This window comes from Octopus sinensis, linkage group LG7 (assembly GCF_006345805.1).
Source record: "Octopus sinensis linkage group LG7, ASM634580v1, whole genome shotgun sequence".
Lineage (NCBI taxonomy): Eukaryota > Metazoa > Mollusca > Cephalopoda > Octopoda > Octopodidae > Octopus > Octopus sinensis.
The window spans coordinates 5132699-5154122 of NC_043003.1; the positions used below are offsets into that span (position 1 = coordinate 5132699).

Here is a 21424-nt window from a genome sequence, read left to right on the forward strand (position 1 = left end):
ATTGTATCCAGTTCCATAGGAAACGAAATGCACATGATTATATATATATATATATATATATATATATATAAATAGAGAGAGAGAGAGAGAGAGTGAGAAGGAGAGACATATATACACATATATAAATATATTTTCTCTCTCCTTGTTTTTTCTGTGCCCCTTTCTGAAGAAGAGCGTAGGCTCGGAACGTAAAAGACTTTTTCTATTCCTGAGCGTTATACTAATACATCTGTTTGTTTTGTACACCGCCAGTCTTCGTCTTTTGTTTTTTTTCGTAAACTTTCCATATATAAATATATATATGTATGTATGTATGTATATATATATATATATATATATATATATATATATATATATATATACACGGATATATGTAGTGTATGTTTAATATATTATATATATACACGGATATATGTATGTGTATGTTTATATATATATATATACACGGATATATGTATGTGTATGTTTATATATATATATATATATATATATATATATACGTATATATGTATGTGTATGTTTATATATTTATATATATATATTATATATTATATATATATGTATGTAATATAAATATATGTATGGTATATATATATATATGTATGTATGTACGTATGTACGTGTATGTTTGTTTTGTATATATATATATATATATATATAGTAAATGAAGAAACGAAGAACGACCACAAAAAAGCAACGACGCAAGGACGTGTTACGTCTAAAATGCTAGCAGACGCTTAGGGAAGGACAGGAAAGTGGTTTTACGTTCCGAACAAATGTAACTTAATATAATGAATTCTTGACTTTGTATATGTACATTTGTATATGGATATGTGTATGTTAGTATATTATTATAATATTCTAATATATTGATTTGATTAACTGTAACATTATATATATGTATGTATATTATTATACATTATTATGTATATACGTATATATATATAGGTGCATGTGTATATACGCTTATATGTATGTGCATATTATATATTATGTATATGTACTCATTCTTGTATGGGTGTACCTTCTCTGATATTCATATTTAGATTGTACTTTATTCTCTAAAGAGGCCTTGGGATATATTTGTAAGTGTTTTATTTATAACCACATATTAACTTATCACACCTGGCTAATATGAACATAATGAGATACTCATATCTACATGGCTGAAACAGCTGTAAGATATAGTTTATATTTATATTTATATTTATTTATACATATTGTACTTATTGTATCATATTACTCATTGATGTGCACTGTTTTGTTCTGTACTTTTATGTTCGACCTTGATGTTCATATGTAGTTGGTTAATAAATTATGTGAAGGGGTATTATCTGGTAGTTGATTACTGATTAAGGTGTATTTCTCCATTTTCTTATTTTGTATATATATATATATATATATATATATATGTGTGTGTGTGTGTGTGTGTGTGTGTGTGTGTGTATGTGTGTGTGTATGTGTGTGTGTATGTGTGTGTATCAAAGAGGTAATGATTAAGCAAAACATGTGTTATCGCTTTAGAGCATGGAACTTATAATTGGAATATAATTACAGAGTTGTTTGAGCTGCAAACGACAGACTGTAAAGTGACGCCACATGGTTTGCTTGTTCCTTCTTTCTAATCTACATCAAATCAGTCGATGGTAAACCACTTGTAGCCATTCTTTGCTAGATTACTACAGCAACTCCTTGTTTTTAGTTGCAGTTCAAGTCGGAGTTTTAGTGGTAAACCAATTCGAGTACTTACAGTACATTCTTATTGCAACATTACCTCATTAGACCGAATTTTAATATACGCACACATACACACGAACACACACGGAAACATACACACACGGAAACACACACACACATGTACAAATATATATAGTGGTTTCTTATGGTCTTTTTCAACGCATGCTGGAAGCATATTCAAAAGCCACGTCCATTAGAATCATCCGCTATCTTGTAATTGCGTTGTATTCGTAAACAGGATTATTTCATGAAATCTTTTACTCTAGTTTGGCAGACATTACAATCGTGCGGTCGTTTAAAACAACTTCCGCGAAACACTTCAGTCTAGATTAATAATTCAGTGTAATCTTAAATAACTATAGCAGAAGATATATCTTTCTACATTGACCTTTAGTGAGTACTTTCACCGGTTGTACATGAATGATGTTACGTGCTTATATTTATAAACTTAGACTTAGATAAACTTAGATATGTTTCGACCAATGATTGGTCCAGGCCATGTCTAACTTAATAGCACCACCTGATAGGATTATTTGAATCCTGTTTAAGTCAAGTTTTGTTTATGGTCCATTCAAGTAGTGAGTATTTGTTGAGTCAGTTGTATCCAATTATGTGTGGCTTATCTGGTATTCCTTGAAGGAATCTATCCAGACTCCGTTTAAAGTTGATGGGATCCTGTTCCTCTTTGATCTCTTTCGGGACAATGTTAAATAGGGCAGGGTCTGTTGAGGAAAAGAAATTATGTTGCAGTGTACATGTATGCTGTGATCTTGAATTGGGCAGGGGACGTATGGCCCGTGGTCCCAGTCTTGGATGAACCAGGTCGTTTGGGCAAAGTTGGCGGTATATTCTCCACATCGTACAAATGATGTACCGCTCACGGCGACGCTAGAGAGAGTAGAGTTTCAAGGCTTTAAGGCGATCCCAATAATCGAGATCAGCCATGCCTTATATATATATATATATTATATATATATATATATATATATATATATATATATATATATATATATTAAGAGTTTTGCGTAATGAGATAAAAAATACCAAGGCTGTATAGATATTAGAGCATTATAGATAGATGGTTTTGCAGCTGTTTCTAGAATATTAATTAATAATAATATCCCTTCATCGGAGACGGTGTGAGAGGAAAATAAAGTCATAGTTAGTTTCGATGTGATACAAATAGAGAGTGAGGTGGAGGAAAGAAAATAGATGTAAGATATGTATGGTTATTGAGTTCAGAAATCCATTTTATAAGCATAATGTGTAATATTCCAATATCCTTTGAGTAAAATCCAAATGTCTAACAGAGTTTAATATGAGTCCATCCAAATGTAAAGTTGGTCCTTCCCATTAGGGAATTTATATATATATATATATATATATATATATATATATATATATATATATATATATATATATATATGTAAAGGTAAAAAAATACAAACTGGGACAAGAACGTGAAACATTTAGAAGACGACACAAAAAACACGGACGGGACATTCGAAGCCTTCAATCTTCAGTCAAGAACCGGATCATCTTCGCAATTTCGGCTATGAGTGTGTGTGTATAAACATCTGAAATCTCCCGTCGAAGAGGACGTATGAGTGTTCAGTTTCTGCTGAACGCCCTGCACGGCTGATTTGTTTATAGTGATCAAGTGTCTGTACAGCACATTATCTCACTTCCTCCATCAAATCGACATTTCCGGTACGGGTGCACGGTGTACCATTCGTCTGGAGTGCAACTGATTGCAGAACAACATGAACCGTCTCCAGAACATAACCACAACTCGATAGAGGGACTGAAATCGTGATCGCGCGATCGTGCGTGCAGCAGCTCTTCCACACACACACACACCTATTTCTATTTCTTTACTACCCACAACGGGCTAAACATAGAGAGGACAAACAAGGATAGACAAACGGATTAAGTCGATTATATCGACCCCAGTGCGTAACTGGTACTCAATTTATCGACCTCGAAAGGATGAAAGTCAAAGTCGACCTCGGCGGAATTTGAACTCAGAACGTAGCTGCAGACGAAATACTGCTAAGCATTTCGTCCGGGGTGCTAACGTTTCTGCCAGCTCGCCGCCTTCACACACACCATCACACATACATTCTTGAGAGGGTCCTTATGTCAATAATAAAGAAGCCCTCGTTCCATTTCCTGCCTTTGCAGTTTATTTTTCAAGTGTTTCAATATTTGACCACCTAACAATTCGATCGTTCAGTTACGCACCCAATCAGGTTTATCGAAATCCCTTTGTCGCCATTCCCGGCTCTTTTCAAGGATAAGTCCTCACACTCGTGTGACGCAGCAAGTTAGGGCTCAACTCCTATTGGAGATCTTGCAAGTCAAATTCGAATACGATACACATGGCATGTTGTCTTCTCGAGCAAAACACTACATGTCACGTTGCTCTGCGATCATTCCCCCACCTGACGCATGGCATACTTGTGCCTCCGTGTGGCACAGCCCAGCACCGTCAATGTATCCAAACAATAAATATACAAACTGCGAAACTTAGTATAACTGAAGTTTCATTAAGTTTACATTTATAAGTCGAAAGTCATTCATGAGGCGAATGCGGTCCGTCCCACGATGTAACGCTTTGATCAACATACAAAAGAGTGTGCATATCTGAGTATAACTCCCTCTCGCTCTCTCTACTTTCTTTTCTTTCTGTATCTATATATAATTAACATCTTTAATTCAATGAAGAACCATCAACAAACGACTGAGACGACGACAAAATAAAAGCAAACACACACACACAAAACTAACGAAAGAAAAACAAAAACAAGAAAACAAAAATCAATTATCTTTACTGCAAGTTGAGCTATTCTCAGGACGAGTTTATTGTTTTAGAGTTAAAAGAGGAAAAAATTGTAAAACTCAACATAATAATAATAATAATAATAATAATAATAATAATAATAATAATAATGATAATGATGATGATAAAATATCGATCTGTCAAATAATAATAGTAATACTGAAGACCTGTTTATCGTAATTATGCATCAATTAGACAATGTAGGGAGAAATACTGTAACACAGTTAATGATTTACGTGAAGGTTTTTGGTTGGCAGTTATAAATATGTTCAGTCTTTTAGTGCTTTATGTAAAGAACTCGCGGAAAAAACAGGCAGAGAGAGAGAGAGAGAGAGAGAGAGAGAGAGAGAGAGAGAGAGAGAGAGAGAGAGAGAGAGAGAGAGAGAATATGAAGGGTAAGATAATGACATCATTATTTACGACAGAAACGAACGTCTTCGCTTTTATATATATACAGATGTTTCCTCATTTAACATTGATTTTAATAATGATAATGTTGACAGTGTAAAGTTGTAGATGTTTATGTGTGCGTATATATATGTGTATATATATATATATATATATATATATATATATACATATATATGTATTGTGTATTTATCTTTTTAAATATATTTATATAAAATTTACACACATTCACACATACACACACACATATAATATATATATATATATATATATATATATACATATGTGTGTATGTATGTGTGTGTGTATGCAGGTTTGTGTACATATGTATGTTTACATACCCACAGACATATATATGCTTGCATATATAAAGGTGAGTGTGTATGTGTGTGTATCTAAATTCACATACACACGCACGCACACATAAAATGGTTGGTCTCAAAAAGATACTTTTTACCGCTGTATAATAAACCATCAGTTTATGGCTAATCATAAAAGAATACGAGACATTTTCTATTGATTCTACTATGAACAAGACAGACAATACGGTGCCAACGTAATGATGGCACCGATTTCTGACCGAAAAAAAAAAACCCCTACAAAATCTCATTTTTTTAGCATTTCATAATTGTGACATTAAAAACCACCCATATGGCGATGTGAAAGGCGAAGAGTCGGAAGTGACGTGGATACATAAACACCCAGATTCATAAAACTTTAAGTGATATTTTAGACTTCACAAGCGTCTATACATTGCAGATGAACAGTTTGCCGTTATTGTCTTTTCTAGAAACAGACCGGCCATCTTCGATTGTATTTAGACGCCAGCATATTCCGTGACCGTCTCTTTTGTCCAGACTGAATCACTGAATAGTTTCATGAGTCTTTTAAACGCTTTGGCGTGATTTAGGGGAGTTGGGTGAGGATCCAGTTAATTGCTGGATATTCAGACATATTTACAGTCGTACAGAAATCTCGTATTAGGATCTCCTGAGTTGATTGAACCGCGAAAACGGTTTGAATGGTGACGGTGGGGACATCTTTGCTTTATAGGTGTCATCACCGGCGACTGGTCTGGAAGACTGGACTGGGAATAACTAACTGCGATAGTTCCAAAGTACCGAAATATTCATTCAAACACGAGGAGGGGAAAATTCTCCTTCTGCCTCCCCACCTGCTCCCTCCCTTCAGAATCCTCTCACACACCAAAATGATATTCATATACGGAAAACTAAAATAATTCTGTTAATTTCTTTGTCTTCAATACATTCCTTACTGAATTAACGTTTTTGCGAGTCGGGGATTTTAATCATGCATAGGTCAGTTTTATGTTTCGATCTCTTTCGTACGTGACTTCAGCCACTGGTGAGAAACGATGCTCTCATCTCTCTCAACATGTTTTCCTGTATATATATATTGTTACATGAAATCGCTATGTATTTTCGTTAACAAAAATGTAGTATTTAGAGAAACTGGAAGTATAACATTTTCTGTAATACAATGTAGGGACACTTTATAATTTCCATGCGTGCACATATGTCTTATGAACAAAACTGGCATTGAACTCAGAGTTGAGCAATAGTCTGTTCCCATTGCTCTCTCTACCTACCGACGGAATTCTATGACTTGCCTAGCAAATTATATTTGCACGATTCAAAATGTATTTTTAAAATACCATACATCTGTTATAGCTTGATAGATAGAAATATACGCAGACATACGCGCGAGCACACACACACAAACAGAGATACATAGTGTGTGTGTGTGTGTGTATATATATATATATATATATATATATATAACACTATAGAATTTTGTTTACGTTAAACCAATATCTTCGAGTATGTTAAACATTAAACAATACAAATGCATACACCACTTGATATTCACAGAAAATTGAATATACTTACATATATACATACACACACAAACATACATACGTATGTGTATATATGCATACATACATATACACATCTATCTAGCTAACAACCTGTCTGTCTCTGTCTCTTTGTACACACACGTTTCATATGTGTGTGTGTGTGTGTGTGTATGTATAAACAAATGCATGTCCTGTTAGATGTTTCAATGCATGCAAAGGGACGAATGTACAGAGAAATATATAATAAAAGTAAATATTGAACATACAATACGCCAATTTGCACAATCATGCACAAATATTTGCATATCCTCATATAAATACACACACACGCGCGCATACACTCTTGCCCTTTTAGACATACGCCCTCGCTCATAACCTCATATGTATACTATTACGCCAACGCCCGCACACACACAAAAATATATATCATATATCATAATTATTTGAGGGAATATTAATCCTAACTTACAGGGAAAATATTGTAAAAACATAATATAAACGTATATAATTGGTATATTTCGGCAATTTACTTAATCATTGGTATTTTATTGTTATTTTAATTACAATATTTCTATTATATGTAACTTTCTAGATGGTGTAATTTAATTGTTCACTTTGAATTGATAAAAGGTGGTTCTTTCTAATTTTTTATATCATATATCATATATATATTATATATATATACACATATTTCTGTTTATGCAACTGTCTGATACATGAAATATATACACTCCAAATAAGAATATAATTTTTTTATTTCATAGTACGTCTCCCCTAAATGTTAACTCTAAGTTAATTTACAGCTTATCAACTAAACTCACTTCAAACAATTTAGATTCTGTTATTGCTGCTGTGGATATGATGGAGAACAAATTCTGTCAAGAGTTGCGTCTCGAACCTCCCCCGTCCTCATACAATATACATCACTCCGTCGTTCTTAGCTATTTATTTATATAGATCTTACACATTCCAATGAACAATTCCATGTGATTCTCGCTGACAACTTCTCATTCAGCTAATTGCAGTTAGAAGAATTACTTTCGAGTTGTTACTTCGCAGATTATGTTCAGACATCGATGAATCGACGTCTTCGTTTTTTTCTCTTATGTTCATGTTTTATGCATAAAGATATTTTAATAAGTACGCAGACAATACTCTATCTCTCTATCTCTCTCACACACACCCCTATACATATTTGTATGTAAATATATGCATTAATATACATATATAATTATGCAAGTACGTTTATATATTTATTCATCCATATTTCCAGCCATCCATACACTTATATAAGTATACAAGTATATATATATATATAATATATATATATATATATATATATATATATATATATTCTATGTGTGCATCTGAGTGTGTGTGTGTGTGTGTGTGTGTGTGTGTGTTGTGTGTGTGTGTTGTGTGTGTGTGTGGTGTGTGTTTGTGACGTGTGTAAAGTGTGTTTACATCTAACTACATTTCTGTTGACGCAATTCACATATGTAGAGTCACACATACTTGTCGGCGCATTTCTACGTAAGTATCCAATTATATATTTATCTTTGTATAAATACAGAAATGTGTGGATGTATCGTACACATACAAACGTGAGGCAATACGGAAGTTTTATTCAATAATGACAAAGAAAAAAGACGACGATGTTACGCCATTCTTTTTTTTCCAAATTTCGTGTCATCGATTTTGCAATGACAAAATATCTGTGTAAGTAATCCACCTTGCCTAAAACTGCTAACCAGAAACTCCGAGTACCAACAGTGGAAAACGCCTCTTTTTAATTATTTACATACACAGATACACTCATATATATATATATATATATATATATATATATATATATATACAAATAGGAAAAAAAGCAACAAGAATGGATCAATATATCGGTACAATTGTTTCGTACGAGGACATCTTTAATAAAGGTACAAAAATTGAGATTCCCAAACATCAAAAGGGGTAATGTTACACTTATGAAACATCATGGAAAATTCTATAAAAATGAGAATTTAGATAACATATTGGTTTTTTAAGAGTTCAATTAGTATTATACAGGTTATTAAAAAAGTTTTTCAAAACATCCTAGTTTTCCAGAGAGTGAAGATACAAATGAGGGTGTGAGTTTAACTGCATTGAAGAAAGTTCGATTCTTGGAGATCCGGTGAAAGGTCTTGAACATATTCAGTAAGTTCAAGACCTTTCACCGGATCTCCAAGAATCGAACTTTCTTCAATGCAGTTAAACTCACACCCTCATTTGTATCTTCACTCTCTGGAAAACTAGGATGTTTTGAAAAAACTTTTTTAATAACCTGTATAATACTAATTGAACTCTTAAAAACCAATATGTTATCTAAATTCTCATTTTTATAGAATTTTCCATGATGTTTCATAAGTGTAACATTACCCCTTTTGATGTTTGGGAATCTCTGATGTTTTTTCGGCTGATGAGTACGAGCCACCTATATTTACTGCAATGTTTGTAGCTTTATTAAAGATATCCTTGTACGAAACAATTGTACCGATATATTGATTCATTCTTGTTGCTTTTTTTCCTATTTCTAATCACCCCACTTGTCGAATGGTTAACACCATATAGATTTCCAGTGCATCCTAGTTAAGGACCATATTCATGTGAATTCATTAGAACTCACTTGAATCTCAGTTACTTAAACCGTATATATATATACATATATATGTATTATGTATATATGTATGTCAGGTCGCTATTCAGTGCTACTGGTAACATGTAAACCAGCACATCCTCTTGTACTGTCGGGTCGTCAGCGACGAAACTGGCAACCCTGCAATGTTTGCTTGGTTAGAAGGATGTCGTTGGACCACCTGCGGGTTGAAAAATAAGACCCGTCAAAGGGCGGAGGAACTCCTGAACAGTTAACAGCCATCCAATAAAATGTTTGTAAATATGTATATATCTTTCTTCTTTTCTTTTCTTATATGTATGTATTTTTACTTTTATATATATATATATATATATATATATATATATATATATATATTATATTTTTATATATGTACATTTATCACAGGCTGAACTTGGCCGTCATCTTGCCACTGGTCAAACAATCTACAAGAAAATGTAAAAATAAACATCTTTTGAATTTTGGCTGTTGGAATGTGCGCACGCTTCTTGATGATAATTTCAACAAGAGACCAGAAATGCGTACTGCACTTATTGCATGTGAGCTTAAGAAATATTCCCTTGAAATAGTTGCGCTCTCTGAAACTTGTCTCTCTGGTGAGGGCCAAATAAATGAACCTACTTATAAATATACTATCTTTTGGAGAGGACTACCTGAGGGTCAGCGTAGAGATTCTGTTTACATTAGTATCTGCCATTGCAGAGCTTCCCAGTGGCTTTGCATCAAGATATGAAAGGTAGAGTTAACTTTGGTGGCAGGTTCTCTAAATCTTTTGCCGTGTAAAATGGAGTAAAGCAAGGAAACCTTGATGCACCCACCCTCTTTGCAATATACTTTGCTGTTGTTGTCACACGCTTTTCACAATTCTGAGGAAGGTATTTACATAAAATATCGAACAACAGGGAATGTGTTGTTTTTTTTTTATCTGAACAGACTGAAATTCAAAACGAAGGTTTTTACTTCACTCATTGGGGAACCTTTATACGCAGACGATTGCAATCTTGTCAGTCATTCTGAAACAGGTCTGCAATCTGTTGTATCTGCATTTAACTCAGCTTGTGATGATTTTGGCTTGACCATCAACTGGAAAAAAAACCCAGTTGTAATGCATCAATCTGCGTGTGGTTTTGTTTGTAACCCCAGCTAAAATTTTTGTTAACGATAAGTTGTAGATTCGTTCATCTATCTTGGAAGCTCTATTCAAAATGATGAAAATCTTGATACAGAAATACAGCTGCGAATTCAAAAGGCGGCAAAAGCATTTGGTGGCTTGGAGTCACGCGTTTGGTGCCAGCGACATATAAATAAGAATACAAAGCTGACTCATTACGAATCCTTTGTCTTACCATTCCTGTTGTTTTCCTGTGAAACTTGGGATTGTTATGAAAAGCATTTTAAATTGTTCGGACAATTCCACTAAAAATGCCTTCAGTGCATTTTAAACATTAAATGGAGTCCTTTTACCCCAAACACAGTTGTCCTTGCATCTGCAGGCATCACCTCAATTAAAGCTATGATTTTGAGAAAGCAAATTAGATGGTGTGGCCATATTGTTTGAATGGCAGATGAACGCATGCCGAAACAGCTGTTGTATGGTGAGTTTGCAGAGAGGAAACGCTATCGGCATAAACCTAAAAAAAGGTTTCAGGACGGCATAAGAACTACTATGAAGTCACTTGGAATGGTTCCAGAAGATATAGACACCCTTGCTTCGGATCGAGTTGGTTGGTGAACAACGGTTTGGAGTGGAGCGAAAGCATTTGAAGTGGCCAGGATAATGCAAGTAAGACTCAAGAGAGATCTAAGGAAGAATATAACGATTGAGAAGGTGAATGACAATGACCTTTTTGTGTGTACAGTGTGTAACAGACTACGCCTATCTTTTTCTGGGCTCAAATCTCATCTGCGAACCCATGGAAAACGAACCTCCACCAACAATTCTACCTATATGTCTGTGCACACCTTTGAATACACTGAATGTTATGCTTCGTGGTGTTTTCCTCCTCTCTTACGTCCCGAGATGATGGATGTTACCGTTGACCCATCCTTCAGTTGAACACTAGATGGCTGGTATGTTCTTGTTTAATGAGCTGTAGGATCAGGGTAGGATTGGCATTACAAAATAGCAACAGAAGCACATCAAACAAGCTTTAAAACTCATCGGAAATAGGTTTTTTTTTTTGCAGGTTATTAGAAACCATTTGTGCCACGCTGGTCATAAAGCCTCGCTCTCCAATCATTCCAGGTAGAAAGAACAACCAAACCTGCCAGATTTTATCGAGGTGTTGCTTGAGCCTGATGTAATAAACTTGAAATAGTTTCTTTCAGAATCGGCGAGTAATCATCTTAAGCAACATTTTCGATTTATTTACAGTTTCTCATTCTTTTGTCTCCTCGTATCAAATCCAAATAAGATCTATTTCTTATTCGCTGTCCTAATTGCCTTCAAAAATCTGACAGAAAACTAACAAATATAAATAATAATAACTTCCTAGCATGTTACTTTCTGCACTATAATTACTATTATTATTATTATTATTATTATCATCATTATTATTATCATTATTATCACTTTTATTATTATTATTATTATTATTATTATTATTATTATTGTGGTTGTTGTTGTTATTGTCAATGTTGTTATTTTCAACATTGTCACTATCATCCCTCCTCCTAATCATAATCACATCTTTTCCTCCTTCTACTTTTCCCCTTCTGCTCCTTATTATTATTATTATCATTATTATTATTATGATACGTTGCACTTGTTGTTGCCAGTCGTTGGTGTTGGCGGCGGCATTTTCATCGGACATATTTACAGCTTTTGACGTGTCATTTTCAGCAAATATAAATAGTTTCTTTTTTTATTTTCCTATCTCGCCTTGCACCAGAGTGTGCAACTGTAGGATTAATATTGCATGATTGCACTGAATGTCATAAATAGGAATTAATTTGCAACACACATCGTTTGAAACTAATCTAAGACAAAGCAGCACGCCAAATTCCTATTGGGAAGAAAATCTCCGAAGATAAGGTAAGATGCGTTAAATAAAGAGTAGAAGTGCTGTATTCAGTAATCCATCGATAAATATAACCAGGTAAATCTCTCTTGTTTTATATATATATGTTCATGTGTGTCTGTGTGTCGATGTGTGTGTTTATGGCTGTGTGTGTTTTGGTCTTTGTGTGCGTGTTTGTGTAGGCATACGTGTGTGAATGTGTGTGTCTGCGCATTAGTTTGTGATCTTGCATGCTTTTGTATATGTTTATATCGTGATTCAGCAAGGGAGGGAAGAGAGAGAGAGAGAGAGAGAGAGAGAGAGAGAGAGTGAGAGAGAGGGTGGAGAGAAAGAAAACATGAGAGAATGGAAGAAATTCTCCGTTTCACCGTTATGAAGTCCCTCGCAGTATTTTGCCCACGTGATCTTTGAACTTTTCTGATCTCCAAGTTAGGAATTATCCTCGTTTCTCTTAAGGGATCGCCATGGGATTTTTCACTAGTCTTCTGTTCCATTCAATACATATTTTTTGGTTGAGATTTACAACGATAAGATGAGATAGAATTACAAGAAGAGTATCGCAGGGAATAACTTGTACTTGTATATACAGAGTTCAAATCCAGCCGAGGACGTCTATATGCTGTTATCCTTCGAAAGGCCGATGAAATAAAGCATCACTAAAATACAGGGATCGGTTTTATCGATTCCTTCTTAACATGTTTGGCCCCCGTCTCTATATTTCTACTCATCAATACTTCAGGACAAGAGCAGGGGAGAGGCCGATTCAATAAAGCGTCGGTGGTGAAGGAACAAATACCTTGTGGTATTCAGTTTCATCCTCGTACCTTCTGAGAACCATTCACAACAAAGCTGACTTTATCTTTAAATTTTTCCATATTCGATAAAACAAATACCAGTGTTGGTTGAGAGAGTTGCAGTTCCTCACATTTCCGATATCAGCGCTATATTATTTCTCATCTTATTCCATCATTACGAAGAAATTGCTTTAATATACGTTCCCCAAGTTCGAATCTCTTCGACCTTGGCTACATCTTTCATCTTACGTTGGTTGAATACCATTTGGAATAGGATCGATCTAATCGTATATATTTGAACCCCTCATTCCAGACGTTGTGTTTATGTCAGACATCGATATTTGCCTGAACAAAGTATAAAGTAGATATCATCTAGCATTCCCAGTTAAAAAGTGTTGTTGATTACATCAACTCTAGCCTCGGCTAATAAAGGGCGAGATCTTATTATTCCAGTATCACAAATGGTTATTTCATATCTGATGACCACCACACATCTAATATTGTTGTCAAGTGAGACGACAACCACCAGTCTGGCCTATTTCACGAAAGGTATTATCATCGCAACATCCGTGTTTGTGTGGTTAGCAACACCAATATCGTCGCAATTTGTAGAAATTAAATGAGGATGCTCTTTTAAACGTATTGTTTTAAACAATCTTGTTGGATACATACAATGAAAGAAAAAGAGAAATAAAACAGCATTCCGCCGTCGTGAACAGACGAAGTTGTATTGTAGTTAAAATTCTGGAAGTCTTTTAACATACTTTTCAAGATCCTAGACCTCGACCTCCAGGACTTTGTCACTAAAAGTCAGCTGAATGATTGTGGATATAAACCAGTTCAATGCTGGCTATGCCTGACAGCAAATGTCACTCACACCCTCGCTTCCAGAAACATCTAGCCGGTTGACAGTTGCCTGAGTTTGAAACGGGGACGTACGGCTATTTATCATCATCTGTATATTGCTGGGAAGGCGAAAAGATGTATGTATGTATATATGTGTGTATATGCACATATGACCATATATATACATATATATACATATACATATATATATATATATATATACATATATATACACACATATATACATACACATATATATATATACACATATATATATATACACACATATATATACAGACATATATCTACACATATATATACACACACACACACATATATATATATATATATATACACACACACACACACACACACATATATATATTATATATATATATATATATGGCAGGAGAGAGATGGAGAGACACAGAGAGAAAGATTGTTTCATAACAAATTTGTGAAAAACAGAGCTGTATTTGGCTTGTTGAAATCATTCATCTATAAACATTTTTGTTGTTTAATATTGACCAATTAGATAAAAGATAAAAGTCATTCCAGCCGGAACCACTCAACCATTTTAGTTTTGGGACATAATATGTAGGACCAGGTTAAATCGTTTGTGACTCGATATGAAGACCGTAAATTGAGGTTTGAGGAGTATAAGATTTCAAATTCCGTGTGAGTCAGAACTTCTTATAATTATGCCCGACAGTCTTACGAAGCGAGGAATAAACTGATAAATTAAGTACCAGTTGCGTACTGGGGACGATCTAATCGACTGGCCGTCTCCCCAAAAATTTCCGGCCTTGTGCTTAGAGTAGAAAAGAATATCCCTCCTGGAAGTATAATAGTTTGTCGTTGTCTGCCAGTTTGAATTATTGTTAACCCAGAGGACATAAACAAGATCTATATAAAAGAATATAAAAAATATTATATATAAATATATTGAAAACCATTAATATATATATATATATATATATATTATATATATATATATATATATATATATATATATATATATATATAAGTAAATAAAAGTATAAACAATATATACGTAGGACATTGCTGGAGATTTAAGCAGGAAGTTATACACGAGGAATTACTGCGGGAACCAACTCACGGGAGGTGCTATAGTGGAAGACCTGCTCAAACATTTATCGATCAACTCTCAGGTGATGGCAACCTCAATAAGGAACAACCGCTACGACCAATGGAAAATGCTAGATTGTAGAGAGACTGTAAGGGGAATTTTCGACTCTGGTCACATTGAGGATATTCTTTCGATATCTTTTATAATAATATCGTTTTCGAAGTTCAATATAGAAGAATTCATAATAACTGCATAGATTTAGACGGAAAATAAAAAGCAAAACAGAAAAGAAAACCGCCCTAAGCACTTCAGAAATCTAGTGTCCTGGACTAGAATATAACTTTATTGATGAAGTATGAAGGGCAGAATTGATAATGGCGAGATTTGAATTCAGAATACGAAGAGGGGAAACAAACACCGCAAGGTGATTTTGTACGATGGCACTCTAGCCATTCTGTTAAATCACCATTTTCGTATGACACCTTGCTGTCTTAATAGAAGAAGATAAAAACATTAAAGAATGAGCTTCAGCAACAATTCTTTGGAAAGAAAGTAAGTTGAATCATGAACACGTTTGTTCATATGTCTAATCAAAGCTGGCCTAGGGCTGAACAAAAACAACAAGAATATAGATATTAGAAGTAGATACATATGATATATGTTAGTAATAAATAGAAAATTCAAAAACATAAATCTAGAATCGTATATGCAAAAATAAAATTGGAAACTCTTCCCCCTCCATCGGAGTAAATATTTCTGGCAAGCGAAAGAATTGTCCGCCATTACACACATTTGTTGTTTCTCAGAAGCAATAAGACATTCAACAATTCATTTCATTATACTGCAGACACATCGCTTTATTATTATTATTGCTATTATTATTATTATTACTATTATTACTGTTACTATTATTATCATCATCATCATTGTTATTATTATTATTATTATTATTACGATCGTTTACAAATTGGTTTATTGCACAATAACATTTACTGGAGATCTGTGGATTTATAGGAAATAATTTTCTCATTTCAGAAATAATTTTCCGAGCGACAATTTGTTGAAAGTCAGAGATTTAGTTTAACGGGACAGGAATATAAAATTTATACTGCCGTCAGGTCATTAGAGAACACGTTAATGTTACACAATCTCATTGTCGTTAAATGAAAATACACGAAACACTGTTATACGTACGTACATATATTACACACACACACACACACATATATATATATATATATATATATATACAAATGTATATGTATATATATATCTATGCGTATGCATGTAATTTTATATATGTATAAGATGTATGTACGTGTATCTGTATGCCCGAGTGTATATATATATATCTATATTTAAGTATTTGGACACATACAGACACACACATATATATATATATATATAATTGCCATATATCATCTACACACGAACTAATATATGGATAAAGAATATCTGTGAATGGATTTAATGTATATTCACACAAAAATACGCACACACATATCTACTCATCATACATACTCATACACTGATATGCACATACACACAAATGAATACCCAAAGTATTTATTTACCAACAGATTGAGCGTGAGCACATTAATGTTGGTCGACCATTGCTTAGATACAAGGACAAACTGAAGAGTAACCTCTTAGAAATGAAGATAGCTCAACAATACCTTTGAGCGAACAGCCTCGGAACGAACAAAGTGGAGATCGTTGTGTCAAAATATAAAAACTTTGTTGCAACTAGCATTAACAGGTTCTGGATTCAAAGCAGAAAAGAAAAGCGGCTGCAAATATACCACATACACTAACCTGTAATCTTCATACTTGCAACATCTGTGGCCTTCTTTGAAAACCGTTGGCAGAACTTAAATGTGTATATACGCAAACACCCATAATACATTTAGACGCTCACATGCATATGCCATCTCCATCGGGTATATTTCTCCTGCATATCTACCACCAACTTATACTGAGACTCCAGATTTGTGTAAGATATCAAGGACTCAATTCGATGAAACTGAAGTGGAACATATACTGAGAATGAACCCTATCCAGAAATTCCCGGAAGCGATGTACCCTGTTCCCTAGTAAGGAGAGCAATAGGAATATTGTGTGCTTATGTGTGGAGGTTATGTAACATATGTGGCAGGTACTAAAAGTTTTGAACTGTTCTTCTGCAGTATATGTCTAGTGAGATAATCGCTATTTGGGTGTCATTGGCGATACTCTAAAATAAAAATTCTGCAGTGTCGGTGCAATGGGGATGCAACACCAAGTTGTGTTGCGTTGTATTCCAACGGTAGAACAAGAGAGAACGTGATGATTTCTTCCAGTTTCACCCAGTTACTGGGTTTTGCTGCAAAACTGGTAATGCTTTACAACTTTCATTAGTTATAAGAAAGTTAGAGTGGTTTGAACTAGGTTAGCGATTCTCATATGGTGATCTATATTTAAAGGTTATTTGAAAGTCTTTCACAATAAAATGCTGAGTCCTTCAATTTGTCTTCAGCCAACTTCCGGTAATATTCGACATCCACTAAAACAATAACATTACATTTATCTCATTGTATGGGTCATTGTGTTATCGTTTCGGAAACGTTTAAGTGCAGACTTCTCTCATTTGGGGAAATATTTGGTCTGACGCAAGTATTATGCCTCAGTGAGAATTTGGAAAGCATATCAATATTGGCCCGGATGAGTATTTCTTCTGTTTGGCTTCGTCAATTTTAATTTATTCCTTACCAGGAAATCATCCATCCCACTACGTTTATTGGTAAAATGCTCAACGCGTCGTAAACTGTGAAAAAACTTTTTTAATATTCTCTTCCAAATTCTTGGTGGTTGACTGCTGGTTCGGGAATGACTAAGTCCTTTCGCCAAACATGTAGTTCCTCATTATCTAAATCCCTTTTCGATAAATTACTTATTCATTCGGTTGTTTCACAAATATTTCCTCTTGTAGATTTGAATTCTTTCTCGACATTCAGAAAAATGGATTCTTCTATTTTTTCTTATTATTATTGTTGAGATTTTGCCTACTGAACTCTGTTTTTTGGTCCTCCTGTTTCATCCTGTTTTCTTCTGTTTTCTCTACTGTTTCAGGTATTGAGTATATTGTTTCCATTTTCTAGCACCATCTTTAAGAATTCTGGAAAAATAATCTGGTTTTATTTCTGAAACTAGAGCATCACCATGTCTACTTCTTTACAGATAATCTTTCTGGAGATCTTGAAAATGATTTCTAACAGGTTGTACTTCACCGAATATTCTGATCAAAGAAATGTTTGATTTGCTTCTTCTTCTTGCGTATTACAGTGTTTCTTTATGTTCTACATTTGTAAAGAGTTTTTACCGTAGTTTATCTTAGATTCACTGCGGGACAACTGTTTTTATTGCTCCGCGTTTTGATGCATCTTACATTGATGAGATTATTTCCTTTTATTTCTATTTCATAAGTACTTCTCTTTTGATATTTCATCGAGACTTTGACTATCGAGAGCTTTGTAGTTCCTCTTGGAACGAGATTTGTTACATACCATCGACCTAAACTACGTCTCACATCAGTTACCGTCTTTTGTAATCCCAAATAATAGCTTTTTGAAGGCGAGAACATTTTTATATCTGTTATCTAGGGGTCACTTAACTTAATGGTTCAGAGCACTCAGGGATCGATCCACTACAGTGGCTTCCTGGCTACTTATTTCCTTCTTCTAACGGTATTTACCCGAGTTTCTAAGCTGTTTTCAAAGCTATATACATACATAGAAAGATGTTTGTGTGTGTGTGTGTGTGTGTGTGTTTGTACCATAAAAAATATATAGCTATTAGTGTTTATATATAACTGTGCATCAATCCAGTATTCGTAGTCAAAGAATAATTGACTCAAGCTACGACATTCTCCACCGTTTCAGATAAACAGCACCTTGGGTCCTCACGACTACACCCAATCACTTTTATACTATCAGTGTTTTACCTAATGTTTATTGGACTTTTATAATCTTATCCTTTCCTGGATCGGCGCTATATTACACACACACACACGTAAGACCAACTGCGAAAATTCATAAACGCAGAGCCTTAACTGTTCATGTAGTTCAATAACCTGGCTTCCTTTTACAATTCTCTGTCAATGAAGACCCAACATAAACTTACCGACTTTTCAATTTCCATGACAAATATAGAGTATATAGATTATACTCCTAAATATATTAATTTTTCATTGATCTTCCTCTCTCTCTATCTCTCTCTCATTGTTTCCTTCCCCCTCACTCTCTTTGTGAACACATATTTATATACACACGTATATACATTCACATATATACATGTATAGACACACACGTATAGATATAGTATATATATATATATATATATATATATATATATATATATGTATGTATATATATATATATATAATATATATATATATATATATTATATATATATATAAATATAGACACACACCTATAGATATATGTATGTATGTTATATATATATAATATATATATATATATATATATATATATACACAACCTATAGATATATGTATGTATGTATATATATATATATATATATATATATATATATAGACACCACCTATAGATATATGTATGTATGTATATATATATATATATATATATATATATATATAAAAACACACACCTATAGATATATGTATGTATGTATATATATATATATATATATATAGACACACACCTATAGATATATGTATGTATGTATAATATATATTATATATAATATAAGATATAGACACACCCTATAGATATATATGTATATATATATATACTATATATATATATAGACACAAACCTATAGATATATGTATGTATATATATATATATATAGACCACACCTATAGATATATGTATGTATGTGTATATATATATATAGACACACACCTATAGATATATATATATATATATATATTATATATATATATATAATAGACACACACCATAGATATATGTATGTATGTATATATATATATATATATAATTATATATATAATTATATACACACACCTATAGATATATGTATGTATGTATATATATATAATATAATATATATATATAGACACACACCTATAGATATATGTATGTATGTATATATATATATATATATATATATATATATATAAAAACACACACCTATAGATATATGTATGTATGTATATATATATATATATATATATAGACACACACCTATAGATATATGTATGTATGTATAATATATATTATATATAATATAAGATATAGACACACCCTATAGATATATATGTATATATATATATACTATATATATATATAGACACAAACCTATAGATATATGTATGTATATAATATATAATATAGACACACACCTATAGATATATGTATGTATGTGTATATATATTATAGACACACACCTATAGATATATATAGTATGTATATATATATATATATATATATATAGACACACACCTACAGATACATGTATGTATGTGTGCGTGTATATATATATATAGACACACACCTATAGATATATATATGTATGTATATATATATATATATTATAGTATAGACACACACCTACAGATACATGTATGTATGTGTGTGCGGTATATATATATATATAGACACACACCTATAGATTATGTATGTATATATATATATATATATATATATATATATATAGACACACACCTATAGATATATGTATATATTATATATATTATATATATATATATATAGACACACACCTATAGATATATGTATGTATAATATATATATATATATATATATATATATATATATATACGTACATAAATTTGTAGAGACACACACAGGCTCTCACAGACACACACCCACGTGCAAACAGGGTCTCTCCTCTCTCCCTCACACACACTCTACACACACACACACGCACATACATAATAACGGAAAGTGTGTATGTGTGTGAGAGAGAGAAAGAGCGGGAGAGAGAGAGAGAGAAACATAGAACTAGATCCAGATATTATGAATGAGACGAGGAGAAAGAGAGGTTTTAATGAGGAAGAAATATAGAGTTACCATTTCTCTCTCTATTTCTCCATTAAAGAAACCATAAAGCTTCCAAGATTGGTGAAGTTTCAATTC

General features: G+C 33.1%; 1 protein-coding gene and 1 long non-coding RNA gene across 5 annotated transcripts in view; both read right to left on the reverse strand.

Moving 5' to 3' along the window:
* The window catches only part of LOC118764157, a 16026-nt gene extending 10495 nt beyond the window's left edge, over nt 1-5531 (reverse strand). The window contains exons 1-2 of the long non-coding RNA XR_004999941.1: nt 5521-5531; nt 3745-3772 (exon numbers count right to left, since the gene is read on the reverse strand). This is a non-coding gene — a long non-coding RNA (uncharacterized LOC118764157). The remainder of the gene's footprint in view (nt 1-3744; nt 3773-5520) is intronic.
* The window catches only part of LOC115213946, a 1060743-nt gene that overhangs the window by 635040 nt on the left and 404279 nt on the right, over nt 1-21424 (reverse strand). The window lies entirely within an intron of this gene.